The sequence below is a fragment of the Belonocnema kinseyi genome, chromosome 10 (genome assembly GCF_010883055.1).
Source record: "Belonocnema kinseyi isolate 2016_QV_RU_SX_M_011 chromosome 10, B_treatae_v1, whole genome shotgun sequence".
NCBI lineage: Eukaryota > Metazoa > Arthropoda > Insecta > Hymenoptera > Cynipidae > Belonocnema > Belonocnema kinseyi.
This window is the reverse complement of record NC_046666.1, coordinates 95,406,940-95,421,730: the sequence shown is the minus strand read 5'-3', so window position 1 is coordinate 95,421,730 and position 14,791 is coordinate 95,406,940.

The window sequence follows — 14,791 nt, the reverse complement described above, 5'->3', positions numbered from 1 at the left end:
TATTATTAATGATAATATTATAATTATGTTATATTATAGCAGTATTATATATATCTCGATCCGCATTTGAAATAAATTAAAGAAATTTGCGGTTTTAATGATATTTGAATAAAAAATATTTTTTTATAAAAGTTCATGTTTTCATTGAAAAACCTACCGTTGTATTTTAGGTTTGGAATTCATCTCGTTTGGATAAAAACTCATTTATTTGGTTGAAAAATTAATTATTTTGTTGAAGATGTAACTATTTTGTAAAAAAGCCCTCTTTTCTATCAAAAGTTCAACTACTTAGTTAATTTTTTTATTTGAAGGTTCATCTCTTTCGTTAAAAATTTAACCATTCTCATGAAAACATGTTTTATGTGTTGTTAAAAATACATTTTTGAAACTGACAATTAGTCTATACCATTTTTAGTTAACAATAGACATTTTCGGTTAAAATTTTAACTATTTAGTCAAAAAATTTATCTTTTTTAGTTGAAAGTTTAACTTTTTGGTTAAAAATTAAATTTTTCGGTTGAAATATCAACAATTTGATAGAAAGTTGAATTATTTGGTCGAAAATTAAAATTTTGGCTGAAAAATCATATGTTTAGTTCAAAAATACAGCTTTTCGTAGATAATACTCTTTTTGACTTTAAAATTAAATAATGTCGTTAAAAGTTCATGTATTTTGTTAAAAATTGACCTTGTTCGGTAGAAATTTAATCTTTTTGGTTGAAAATTTATCATTTTGGTTAAAAATTCAATTGTTTGATTGAAATATCAACTGTACATCTTCTTGGGTTGAAAAGTCGATTATTTCACTAAGAGTTGAAATGCACTTGAGAATGGACAATGAGAAATTGGCACTAGTTAAAGAACTACATAAACCAGCTGGAAAGAATTATCCACGTCGTCACGTGCAAATGCGTGGTATAGACGAGACATGGCAGGCAGATTTCGTTGAAATGCTACCCTATGCCCACCAAAAGAATGGCTATAAGTATCTACTTACCGTTATAGATATTTTCTCCACGTACGCCTGGGCTATTCCTGTTAAAAGAAACAGTGGGCCAGATGTAACTTCAGCAATGCAGTCTATACTGGTGCAAGGTCGTGTACCAAAAAACTTACACGCTGGCGAAGGCAAAGAGTTTTATAATTTACATTTTAAAATGCTCTCATCTCCAAGTACAACAATACCAAACATCGATCAATCTGTATGAAGCCTAAAGATGTTACTGCCGAGGATAAAAACTCATTTGGACGACAAAGATATTTACTATGGATCAAGTTCAAGGACTGCCAAAATCAACCTATCGCTGGAAGATTTTATGAACAAGAACTTCTCAAGGTTAAGCATCCAGGCGTACGCCTTGTAGAAAAAGTAATCAAGAAGCGGGGTAGCAAAATGTTTGTAAAGTGTTTAGGTTTTCATAGATCGAATAACAGCTGGATCGATAAGTCTGATATGTAATGAACTCTATGCAATGTTGAATCAACGTTGAAACAATGTTGAATAAACTTTGTGCAATCTTCAATAAACCGACGACGAACTAATGTTAAACAAAGTACTTATGAATCACTATTAAATTTATTATATATAAGCCTACGCTTGTTTTAGTTGTAGGGATTGATATCATCTGTATTCATGGCGTTGATCTTATAATGCCCCCATGCTAGTGTGTCAGTACTATTTGGAAGCAAGAATCGTTAATCATCATAAGGATTTAATGCCATTTTTTTCTGCTTAATCGTTTCAACGTTGTGTAGCTTCGATCTGGTCATACATTGCGTTCTCGTTTGAATAACTGAATTTTGCAAACAATCATTGTAGTCATTGAAACTAATTGATTTCTTGATAATACCAGCTTTGACTCCCTTTACTTTATTGACAAAGTCTTCACCGTTTACGCGAATACTATACATCTTGCTCCGCAAATCAACAACTTCTGTAATTATTTTGCCATTGCATTCATCTTTTCTTAAACCCAGAAATTTTTTGTTGGCTAGAGACATTCCGAAATCTGTATCTGTAAACAAGAGTTTACAATTGGTACCATATTTTTGACGCATGTAGCTATAGTAAAAGTTATAAATGAAAATTTTTGACACATCCAGTACTGTAAGTCCAACGTAGATTGGCTTATACATTTTTCTTTGGCTAATGGCAACACTTTTACTTTACCATCAAATTGAGTAGCAATGTTGCGAATGATTAAATGAGCGTCGCAACCACTCAAGTTGTGAAATAATACTTATATAATATGTGAATCTTGATATGTTAATTTACAATGCTAAGTACACTTGAAATAGTGCCCAATGTCAAACACTTCATGTTTTTTGAAAAAACTGTGGTCATAAACTTTTGTTGTCGAACTTCCTGTCCAATGGGTTTTAGCAAGGACTCACTCGCAGTCAGCATAAATGACGAAGGGCACTTTCTCTCGGTTCTTGAATTTTTCAAATTCGAGAACATTTCTTCCAGGTTTTGGAAGCACGACTTCACAAGGATTCAATTTCATACAGTCTTAACTGTGTAGAACCAGATTTTCTATACTTGCAAAATAGTGCAAGCACCGATCACACACGTATTTCCTATTTTTCTTCGCAGATAGTTGACTACTGACCAATCGAGAAAGATCCTTGGCCCAGACGTAATGGAAGTTAAATGGTGGATTCTACCATCTCGTTTAACTCCTTCTTTTTCATCACTGCTGTCCTCATTTATATATTTCTCTTCTATCCGAAGAACCTTAACATGTTCCTCTTTCTTGTGTACACTTAGATGTATTAGCACAACTACCGATTTCTGCTTTTTCTTGATTAGACCATAGACATTAACAGAGAAGGTATTTTGTGCTTCAAATTTGACCACATTCTTCAATGAAACAGGAAATTTGATTCCAGAAAAGTTTAACTCATATTTATAAGATTGATATCTGGATACAAGGTGTGGATTATATTGATACTTATTTACTGGATGTATTGCAGATAATAAAGCCCACATGAAGCACTCATTGTCCTCATTCGTCACATTAATACAAGACTTTTTTTCTTGATCGAATTTGGAAGTTAGAAATAGGAGCTACCTTTCATGAAGTTTAACTTGTTGATGTTCACTTCTGAATTCAAAATCGAGTGCAAGGTCCATCCAGCATCTTTCTCTTCAAACTCCTCCATTACATTTAGGATAGGGTATCCGCCAAAGTTAGCAGACCAGATTTTCATATTTGTAAGAAATAAAGTTGCTGCGTCGTCAAGGAATGCGAGGACATCCTTGGGAACAAGATTGACGACAACAAATGTTCGAATTCGACTACTGAACGCTTTATCCACATCAATCCACTTTACTCGATTTCCAATCTCTTCACGTTCTGATTTTTTATTCTGAACACCGCTTCCTTTCTTTCCTAATCAACCAAAATGAGCTTTAAAACATACCAGCTTCTCTATAAAATGTAAACATTTCCTTTTTTTACTCTTATTTAATGATCTTCTATATAACTCTGCCCTCATTGTCTTTAAACATAGTAGACATTTACTTCTCCATCGGTGTATCTTGTCCAGTGGTTGGTAGCCAGTGGACAGCATTAAATTTAGTGCACCCTCAATGGTATGAACAAGTTTTTCACTACCAAGTCACCATAAAGTCAGTAGGTCACTGGTGCCCCAGGTCTTTCAATCACTTTGCTACTTTCCCACGTCACCACTTTTCTTTCTTCGTCATCACTAATCACTTTTGATCTTGATCTTCACCATTGTCAATAAATTGACTGCGCTTTCCTGGAGTCTCAGCTTTTATTAATTGTTATTTCCCCACTCTACCTACCTTAGTTAGAGAGTCTCGAATGCATTGGAGATTTCACATTTAGTATCGATGCTTCTAGAAAATTTAACAAAGATCATCGCAAAGCAATATCCTAGCATGCATCGAACCTTCTAGAAACGTCTATAGCCTCACATGCATCTATAAATTTCAAACAATCCTTCCAGAATGTAAGTAAAGAGAGTAGAGCAGACCTCACCCTGAAAAAGAAGTACACTGTATCAAAAATTCGAAAAATTCAAACAAAGTATGGTACTGCAATTGTATCTGAGTTGGAAAACCCGTTTCACGACTTTTGCCCAGCAGAATCAAAAAAATTTTCGAGGATGCAAGCTATAAGGATACGCTTGAGAAATTGAAAGAAGCAGCTCAATCCAGAAAGCTCTATTTTTATTACCTCGGAGGATCTTACAATCTTTTTGAGTTCCAATACAAGTAATAAATGTAATCTTCTTTGTAAATTTGTCTGTATTATTGGAAGTTTGTGAATAATAAATTAAAATTCGTAGATAAATCAACTGCGTGTGTGCCTGCTCATTTCTCTAATATTATTCAATTAATTTTAAGGACTTTAATAGATTTAATTGTATGGATAACAATTAGTTGCATTCAAATTTCGTGTGCTTTCCGGATTGCTCAGAATGTATTTAAGTCGATCTACGGCTTATTCGCAGTACTTGAAAAAAGGAACAATTTCCTCTAATGACTTTTTTCGATAAAAAAAAACAGCGGAGAGAGAAGATGAACGTTAATTTTTGAAGGCCCTACAAGATTGTAATAATATCTTCTTCAACTTTTTCGAAAAACTCAAATTTTGATGGCACAAAAAATAAACATAAAAAATTCCATTTTTCGTTTAAACTATGCGAGATATGACAAAAGATGAATGTATACAAATTGTGCACCCAAAAAAGGTCTACAGATTTGTTATGATTTACTTTTTGATAGGAAGCGTAGTTTTTGTGTTTTCCGTAAATAACAGCATTAAAAATAGCGAAATTAAATTTTTAGACAAACGACCCAAGCTATCAAAAAATAAAAAGGCAAAATTTATTCACCCAAAAAAGATCTACAAATTTTTCAACAATAATTTTATGATGGAATGCGTAGTTTTTGTTTTAATGTTGAAAAGTAACACTGACAATAAAAAAATCAAATCTTTGAAAAAATGATGCAAGGTATGAAAACACAAATGAAAAATAATTGTGCACTCAAAAAAAATCTACAAATTTGTAATAAACTTTTTTTATAAGAATACATTAAAAAGAAAAAAAATCTTTTTGGAAAAAGGACACAAGGTACAAAAACATTTTAACTAATAAAATTTTTCACCTAAACTATATCTACAAATTTTCTTTGGGCCCCTTTACGCTAGGATGCGTATATTGTGTTTAAATCGTAGAAAATAACATGGAAAATAAACAAATTAAATTAATCGAAATACGACACAACTTGCACTAAAAAGTTTAATAACAAAACTGTGTTTTTATATGATGCTTACCTTTTTTAATCAAAAAGAAGAATAAGGAAAATACGTATGTTCCAATATCAATTCTTAATATGAATTGTAATAATATAACTTTATTGAAATTATACATTTTTCATGATAGCTGAGATTAAAAATTCGTGCAAAATAAGGAGCAAATATTAAAGTAATCATGAAAAATAAAATTTTTACATTATTTTGCAATATCTGAATTAGCAGTACCAGGTCGTAGTGCAGAAATGAATATAATATACATTCGATACAATAGTGCCGCATATAGTGTAGAAAAGTTTACATTAATGGGAAAAATCAAGTGCGAAGCACGAGCTATGTGATAAGAATGTATTCGCTAAAACCGAAGATGTTTTAACAAAAGAGAATTCACAATCACCAACTTACAGTTGACGAGCCGAGAGTAAAAGCGGTGTAAAATTAGTAGAGGAGCGAAAACGATTTTACATAGTTTAAGCGTAACAACGGTTTGAATGAACGGCAGAGGTAAAACGGATTGAAATACGCTAAGGGCAGAAACGGGTTAAATGCTTCCTACGATCTACGGCAGCATGTTGCCTGTAAACTATGACATTTTATGTATTTGCAAAATCAAACATATTATTCTCTCCTCAAAAAATGATTTTTTTTAGATCAATCTCAATGAAATTTCTGACATCGTAGTAATTGATAATAAAAATTTGTCTAGAATTTGTTTTTTGGAATTTTCAATTAGAATAAGTTAAATTTTTAGTAAAAAATGTTACTTTTAACAAAAAACTAACTTTCAACAACAACAAAAAACTAACCTTAAAGAATAGTTACATTTTCAAACAAAGTGATGGATTTGTAAAATAAAATTGTAAATATTTAATTGGAATAGTAGAATTTATAACCAGGAATATGAATTTTTAACTGAAATTATTAATCTTTAACTAGAATAATTGAATTTTTGACCAAAAAGATCAATTTCTACCCAAAAAGAAGTTTTTGCGTCTAAGAATAATATTTTTTTAACCATAAATTGAATAAAAAAATGAAAGTTCAACAAAAGAGATGAATTTTTTAACTGAAATTAAGGAGTATGAAACTTTTATAACTTTCATCAACTTAGAACCAAATAATTTTATTTTAAACCTCAAAAATGAATTTTCAACTAAAAACACGAATATCTAACTGAAATTTTTTTTAACCGAGAGAAGAATTTTTAGACCAAAAGATAACTTTTCAAAGAAGAACATAAATATCAACCTAAAAAATTAATTTTTAACAAAATACGTAAATTTTCAACGAAATAGTCTAATTCTCAATTTAAAAAGACCAATTTACATAAAAATTGTTTAAATTTGACCTAGAATTAATCAATTTTCAGGTTAAGAGACTAATTTTCAAACAAAATTATGAATTTTTAACTAAAATTATGAATCTTTAACTGGTATAGTTGAATTTTATGCCAAAAAGATTAATTTTCTACCAAAAAAGACGAATTTTCCAGAAAGTGAAAATGAATCTTAAATTAAAGCGATGAATGTTCAACTAAAAAAATTAATTTTTAACAAAGGAATTTAACTTTTAACCAGTTAGTTGAACAATTTTCAACTAAAAACAAATGGATTCGTAACAATGTAAAAAATTTATAGTATAATTCAGAAATATTTCTTCTTTCAAATAATACTTCTACTCTAAAAACTGCTTGGAGTATTTTCTTTACATAACATTAAGAAGAGGGAACTTTCAAATTGTGACAAACACTGACTTGAAAAAGGGATTTTTTTAAAAGTAATTTCTTTTAAATCCGAATTATAATTAATTAGAAAATTCCCGTTCCATGTAATGAATTCCCTGTTTCAAGTGAAATTATATTTCTTTGCCGAAGCTCTCCCTGTCTTACAATAAAACCCATAATTATTTTCTAAAATTTTCTGTTTTAATTTAGATCAATGAGGACTGAGGGAAAAAACGTGATAAATACATTTTTTTCGATTGAAAAAATGATTGATTCTGTATGTTTGGAATAACATCAATTCGATTATGAAACTTAAAAGAGCGAGGAAAATCTCACAGAGCAACAAAATTACAAAAGGTTTTTCTTATAATGGAAAAACATAACAATTCTTTCTCTCATATTGTTTCTCTCATATATACAAAATTTCACGATCAGACGTGAACATGTAAATGTAGTAATATTAGTGGTCGTACCTAAATTACGTAACGGATTATTATCGGCGACCTCTAAGACTCGCCCTTCCCCTGTAACAAACCGAAACAAAAGATTTCTACCCCCACCCCCAACCCTTTTGAAACTACACGTAATTTTTAGTTTCAAGAATTTTTTTGCTAGTCATTGCTAGAAGAATTAGGCAGGGTTCCCGATAACTTCATTTTCAAAATTCCCTGACTTTTCCTTGACTAATTTTTCATTTTCCTTGATCATTAATATTCAAATACCAGCATTTTAATCGTGTAATATTTTTAACATAGAATCTTATAATCGGAATAAGACAGTATTTTCGATAGAAATTACAATTTTTCAAATTTCTTAATTTATTTTAAACAAAAAAATTCTTTTTTACTATAGAAAATTACTATTTAACTAAATAATGAAAATTTGAAGATATTAGTTCAATTTTCACCCTAAAAAGATAAATTTGCAAGAAAAAAGTTTATATTAAATTAAAAAATATGAAATTTATAGAAAAAAAGAATTTTTTATTTAAAAAGACGAATTTTCAACAAATAAAGGGTTTTGACTCAAGGAATAAATTAAAGTTTATCTAAATTGTTGAAAATTCAAGCCGAAAGACGAATTTTCTGTACAAAAATTGAATTTTCAAACCAAAATATGACTTCAGCAAAAAATTAATATTCCACGAAACTGATGCATTTTTACCCAACAAACATGAAATTTCAAATCAAGAAAATTATTTTTTTTAATAAAAAAGGTGAATTTTCAACTAAAAAAGATAAATCTTAAAAATGAATAAGATATATTTTCCGTTAAGAAATTAATTTTAAACAATTAAAGGCTTTTCGACGGAAATTAATTCTTATCAAACCTTCTTGCGCAATTTTGTTGTACATTTTTTCTAAAATTTATTTTGTTTTAAAAAATGTGCTTACAAATTTGCGTAAGTTTAAGAGATATTCAGGAATTTTAAAACAATTAGAAAATAATTAAAATTTGTAAAGATTTTTTCAAGAATTTTTTAAGGTTTCATGAAAATGAAAAATATTCTTCTAGGTTTCTACGAATAATTAATACAATTTTTTATTTTGAAAAATTGATTTTTTTAAATTCCAATACATTTAAAACTATGTTTAAAATGATCAAGAAAGAATGTGAATATTTTAAGTAATCTTTTTCGTTTTGCCGAATTTCAAAGGAAATCAGGAAAAGGTTAAATAGTTTTTAATGATTAGAAGGCTCAGAAGACCAGTCAAGATTAGAAACAGAACTTTTTCCAGATTGGTAGGAAATTTTTTAATGACTTTTTATTTTTTAAAAACTACTTTATAAGAATATTAAAAATGGATTATAAACATGTGAAAGGACTTCCTAAGATTTAAAAGAATAACGTAGAAGATTTGAAAGCAAAGTGTTTCAATTTGGTGAGATTATAATAAATAGATCGAAATCGAGTAAATGCAAAAAATATTAAGAAGAACTGAAGAGATTCAAATCGAATTTTAAACTTAAATTCTGTTAGAAAATTAGATTTTTAAAGAATTCAAACATAAACTTTAAAAACTTTACAGGAATTCCGAAAGATTTCAAGGAGGTAAAACTATTTCCCTTATAATTCCTGGGAAAAATTTAAAAGATTATGTGTCAATTTTTTCACATCTTGAATTAAGGAACATAATTCTTATTAGGCCTTCTTATGCAATTTTGTTACACAATTTTTTAAATTATATGTTTCTTTAAAAATCTACTTTCAAATTTGAGAAATTTTAAGAGATATTCAGAAATTTTGAAAGCATTCAAATAAAATTAAAACTTGTAAAGATTTTTCAAGAATTTTGTAAGTTTTTACGAAAATGAAAAACATTATTTTAGGTTCCTACACATAATTAAAATAATTTTTTATTTCGAAAAATTAATTTTAGGGGATTATTTTAAAGCATTTCAAAACATTCAAAAATACATCAAAAATGGTCAAAGTGTCTAAAAAATTTTAAAGGCAATGTTTTTTAATTTTGCAAAATAAAAAAATCAGGAAAAATTTGAATAATTTTTAAAGATTAGAAGACCAGACAAGATTAGAAAAAAAAAAAGAATTATTTTCCTAAGTGACGCGTGAAAATTTTAAATAATTTTTTATTTTGTAAAATGTGCTTTAAAAGAAAATTAAAGAAGGTTTTTAAACACATCAAACAATTTCCTAAAATTTCGAAAAAGATTGTAAAAGGTTTTAAAATCAACATTTTTTAATTCGATAACAATACGAATTTTTAAAAGTGTAAATAATCGAATAAATTCAATAAATATTGAGCAGAATTGATGAGATTAAAACAGAATTTAAAGTTCCGAGGAGTTTTAGAAATGTAGGATAAACTGATTTAAAAAACTGAAAACCCTAAAAATTCTTGCAGAAGAATAAGAAAAATGCGCCTGGAAATTGTGTACAATTATCAGTCTTTGAAATTAAAATTCGAATGATTTGTTATTAATTACTTTCAGCACATTTCTTCTCAAGCAGAATCCCCGATTTTAATCGCAAGAGGTTCAATTATTTACAATTAGAATAAGTAATTATATAAACTTTAAAAATTCAAAAGAGGTAATTTGGAATAAGTTCGATGAGATTTAAACAAAGTTTATTTTAATTACACATAAAATTTGATGAATTATTTATAAAAATATGGAATCATTAAAAATTGTAGCTTTTAAATACACTTAACATTTTAGACTTTTATATTAAATTTTGATAAGTTATAATAGATACGTGTGTAAAATGAAAAAATAATAATAAAATTCGATAAACGAAGGACTTTCAGATAATGAAAGATAATGAAAGCAACTCCTTGGGCAAAAATTTAAATAATTTTGTTTGGAATGAATTCTAACAGAAAATGGAAAAAGATTACAAAACATTTTTTATTATTTCCTAAAATATCTAAAAAGTACGTAAAATTTTTTTAAGCAAATTTTCGTAATTTTTCCATATGACTTAACTATAGAAAAATTAAGGAACATAATTATTTCAAATTTGAGGAAGTTTTAGAGATATTTAAAAATTTTGAAACGATTCGAAAATAATGAAAACTTTGTAAAGATTTTTAAAGGAATAATTAACATAATTTTTTATTTCGAATAATTAATTTGAAAAGCTTATTTTTAAATATTTCAAAACATTACAAAGGATTTCAAATATTCTCATAACATCTAAAAAAATTTAAAGGCATTTTTTTTAATTTTGCAGAATTAAAAAAAAGAAGGAAAATTTGAATAATTATTAAAGATTAGAGATTGAAAGGTCTGACAAGATTAGAAACAAAGAATTATTTTTCTAATAATCGTGTGAAAGTTTTTATTAATTTTTTATTTTAAAAAATGTAGGTACTTTAAAAAAAATTCAAGCAGATTTTTAAACACGTCAAACGATTTCCTCAAATTTAAAAGAAGAGTTTAGAAGATTTTAAAGCAAAATTCTTCAATTTGATAAAGTTAAAAAGTTTATTAAAAAATTAAATAATCAAGTGAATTCAGGAAGTATTTAGTAGACTTGATGAGATTCAAAAAATTTAAACTTCAGAAGTGTTTTAGAAACGCAAGATAAACTATTGGAACTTTAAAAGAATCTCGAAAAGTTTCAGGAGAATAAACATAGTTTCTTAAAATGCTTGGGAAAATTCAGAAGATTACAAGGAAATTTTTTTCTACATTTTGAATGATTTTTTTAATTTTTGATAAAAACTCGAGAGAGTTGCCAATATCTTGAAGAATTCAAAACGTTTTATATAGATAAGAAATTTTCAAAATATTTTTTAAAATCCTATGAAATAAAAATAAAATATCTTTAAAATCTCCTAGGATCTTTTCTGACACATCTGATATATTCGAAAATCTTTTTTTTTAATTTTATTAAGAATCTTATAATAATTATTTACATATAAATTTATAAACAAACTGATAATACTTATTTTATTGTATATGAAATCTTTACAAAATCTTTAATGCCTTAAAATACTTATATCAAAATTAAAAAATTTAGCTTTTACAATTTTATTTCAATTGTAAAATAATTGTAATTGGACATTGATTGTGAATAATTGTAAAATTGTTAAGGTAAGTCTTTGTAGGATTTTAATAACTTATGAACATATTTTTATATTATTTTTCCTTGATTCTGGCCGAGGGTCAAACATGGTACAAAAAACCGTCGTGAAATTTCAAATAAAAACTGTACTCTCTAGACATTAATTTTTTTTAAATTAAAATAATAATAATACTTTCATAAATATTGCCAAAACTTCTTTGAATATGATACACATTGATTTTTATTGAAAAAATTCCTGTAAATAGTTGGTGTTTTTTAAATTTTACGATATTTGTGTACCATGTTTGAACTTCGAGAATAGATTTCAGGTATAAAATTATAAAAATATCTCCATTAGTTAGTAAAATACTATGAAGAATCGCCTTTCAAATTATAGTTGAAATTGAAGAAATAGATATTTCTCTTATCGTTTTTCAGCAAATGATTTTTCACTAAACGTAAAGCAGATTAAAATACACTTAAACAAATAAAAAGAAGAAAGTTCAGAAATTCATGCAGTTTTCTGTCCAGAAAATCCCACACATTTTTAATGAAATTCCTTTCCGCACCACATTCAAAGGAAAATTTTACAACATAAATAAGGTCAAGTTAATAACCTTTTGGCCTTTTCTCTTAAAATCCTCAGAATTGTGATTATAGCCTAAAATAGCATGAAAAGAGATGTATCAAAAAGAACCTAGAGGACTTTAAATTTTTTTATTTTATGGGATTTAAAAAAATATTAGAAGAATTCGAGTCTTTTTAAAAGATGTTTAGGACGTTTAGAAGTTTGGAAGATATCAACGAATAATTGAGAAATTTTGAGAAATTTTTTCAAGTTTTTTAATATTTCTAATATGTTTAAAACAAAATAAATTCCAAAAAAATATTTTTAACTTACGACATTTTTCTGAAAATTTTAAAACAGCATTCAAGATGTCAAAAACCTGACTTATATAATCTTCTAAATTTTTCACAGGAATTTTAAGAAAAATAATTTTATCTCCTTGAAATCTTTCTGAATTCCCTTAAACCTTCTAAAGTTTATTTTTTTGAAATTTTTGAAAATCTACATTTCTAAAAAATTTAAGTTTAAATTAGATTTGAATCTCTTCCATTCCTATAAATATTTCTTGAATTTACTGGATTATTTACGTTTTTTTAAACTTTTTAATCTTACAAAATTGAAACAGTTTGCTTTAAGATCTTCTACACTCTTCTTTCAAATTTTAGGAAATCTTTTGATATAAATCAAAATCTTTTTGAATTTTTTTTTAAAGTACATTTTTGTAAATAAAAATTATTAAAAACTTTCAAACGATTATTAGAAAAATAATTCTTCTTTATAATATTTTCAGACCTTCTAATCTTCTAATTTTTAAGAATTATTCAAATTTTTCCTCATTTTTTTGCAAGTTTCAATTATTTTTTAATCGTTTCAAAATTTCTGAATATCTCGTAAACTTACTAAAATCTGAAAACAATTTTTACAAACCAATATAAGCATAGAAAAAATGGTGCGACAAAATTGTGCAAGAATTCTTAATAAGAATTAAATTCCTTATTTTTTCTAAAATTATATAATATGGAAAAATTACGAAATTATTTTTTTAAAAATTGTGAAATTTTTTAAAATTTTCTCTCAGAATTCTTTCCATTCCATTTTTCGCTGAAAAACAATTTTCGTATACTAAAAATTTAATTGTATCATTTTTGGTTGAATTTTTTTTGGTAGGAAATTGACCTTTCTCAGTCAAAAATTCTTCTTTTTTGGTAGAAAATTATTCTTTTTGTTTAAAAATTCATCTATTTTAATCAAGAATTCATTTTTTTGGATGAAAATGCATTTTTTTAAACTTCTTTTAGTTTGGTATAAAATGGTTAAAATTTCATCTATTTTTTTGGAAATTAAATTATTTTGCTGAAAAATTGTTGGTTGTAAATTGATTTTTTAATCTGATAATGTAACTTTTAAACTGATAATGTAAATGAAAATTTATCTATTCAATTTTTCATTGAAACATTATAATTTTATTTGAAAATTAATTTCTTTCGTTTAAAATTCGTTTTTTTTCTGAAAATTTAACTAGTCCATTTTTGATCGAATACCCAAGTGTGAATTGCCAGAGCTGAATATACGGCCCAGTGTTGGTCCAATTTTCGCAACCAAATGTCGGCTAAAGTGCGGGAAACCATGTTTCACGAGGATCAGCCAAAGTCTGGCTCAGTGACGGCACTTTTGACGGCACACTTTTTCTGGTACAGTGACGGGCCAAGTGTCACTTTTACCACGGCAAACCAGGTTTTATTTAAATCGGCCCATTTTTGTGCCAGTGCTGGCAGCCTATATTGGCTATTTATATTTGCCGATCCTACACCGATGCTTGGCCCAGAATCGGCACTTTATTTCGCCAAGTCTCACTTTTAGAACTTAATAAACAAATCTTACACGAAACGAAAAAAAAATTATTGAAAAATTGTCAAAGTTCACGATGAAATTTGTTAAGCTCTGTCATTACAAATTTTAAATGTTTATGAAAAATTACATTTCCTGTCATTGCAAAAAGTTGTAAAGTAGGCTACAACGGAAAAAAATGAAATATTACACGAAGAAAAATTTTTATCGATTTAAATTATTTATTTAAAAGTTATTTTATTGCTATTCCTGTTAACAGTTCGTGTATTTTACGTTAACTCAACGTCGCATAATAATAAATAATTAGAAAAAGAGAGCTTAAAATTTGATTCTTTAACTTTTCTGAACTGCAGCTTATAAGGATGGCTTTTTCACAAAGTTTCAACTTGTTGGTTTAGCGCAGTGGTTAGCACTCCCGACTGCTAAGCAATAGATTCAGGTATATAGATGTAGGTTCGATACCCCGTAGCGTTAGAAATTTTTTTGTAATAAAATCTTCAAAATGTGATATATGTATTTAATCATAATAATATTATTTTAACATCATATGTTTATATTCAGAGTACTCGAAATCGATTATTATTTTTTTTTAAATACCTTTTTTGTCATATCCTTAGACCTTAGACTATAGCAGTGTTGATACCCAATGTTGGGCCAACAAGGGCAGCCAAGTTTTGGCGGCCAAGTCAAGGCCATAGTTATCAATCCGGCAATGGCGCGACGATGGCAGCTAGGTTTGGTCCAATACTGGCAACCAAACCTTGGCTGCCAAGTGCAGGACATGGTTATCATTCCGTAATTGGCGCGATAATAGCTGCCGAGCTTCG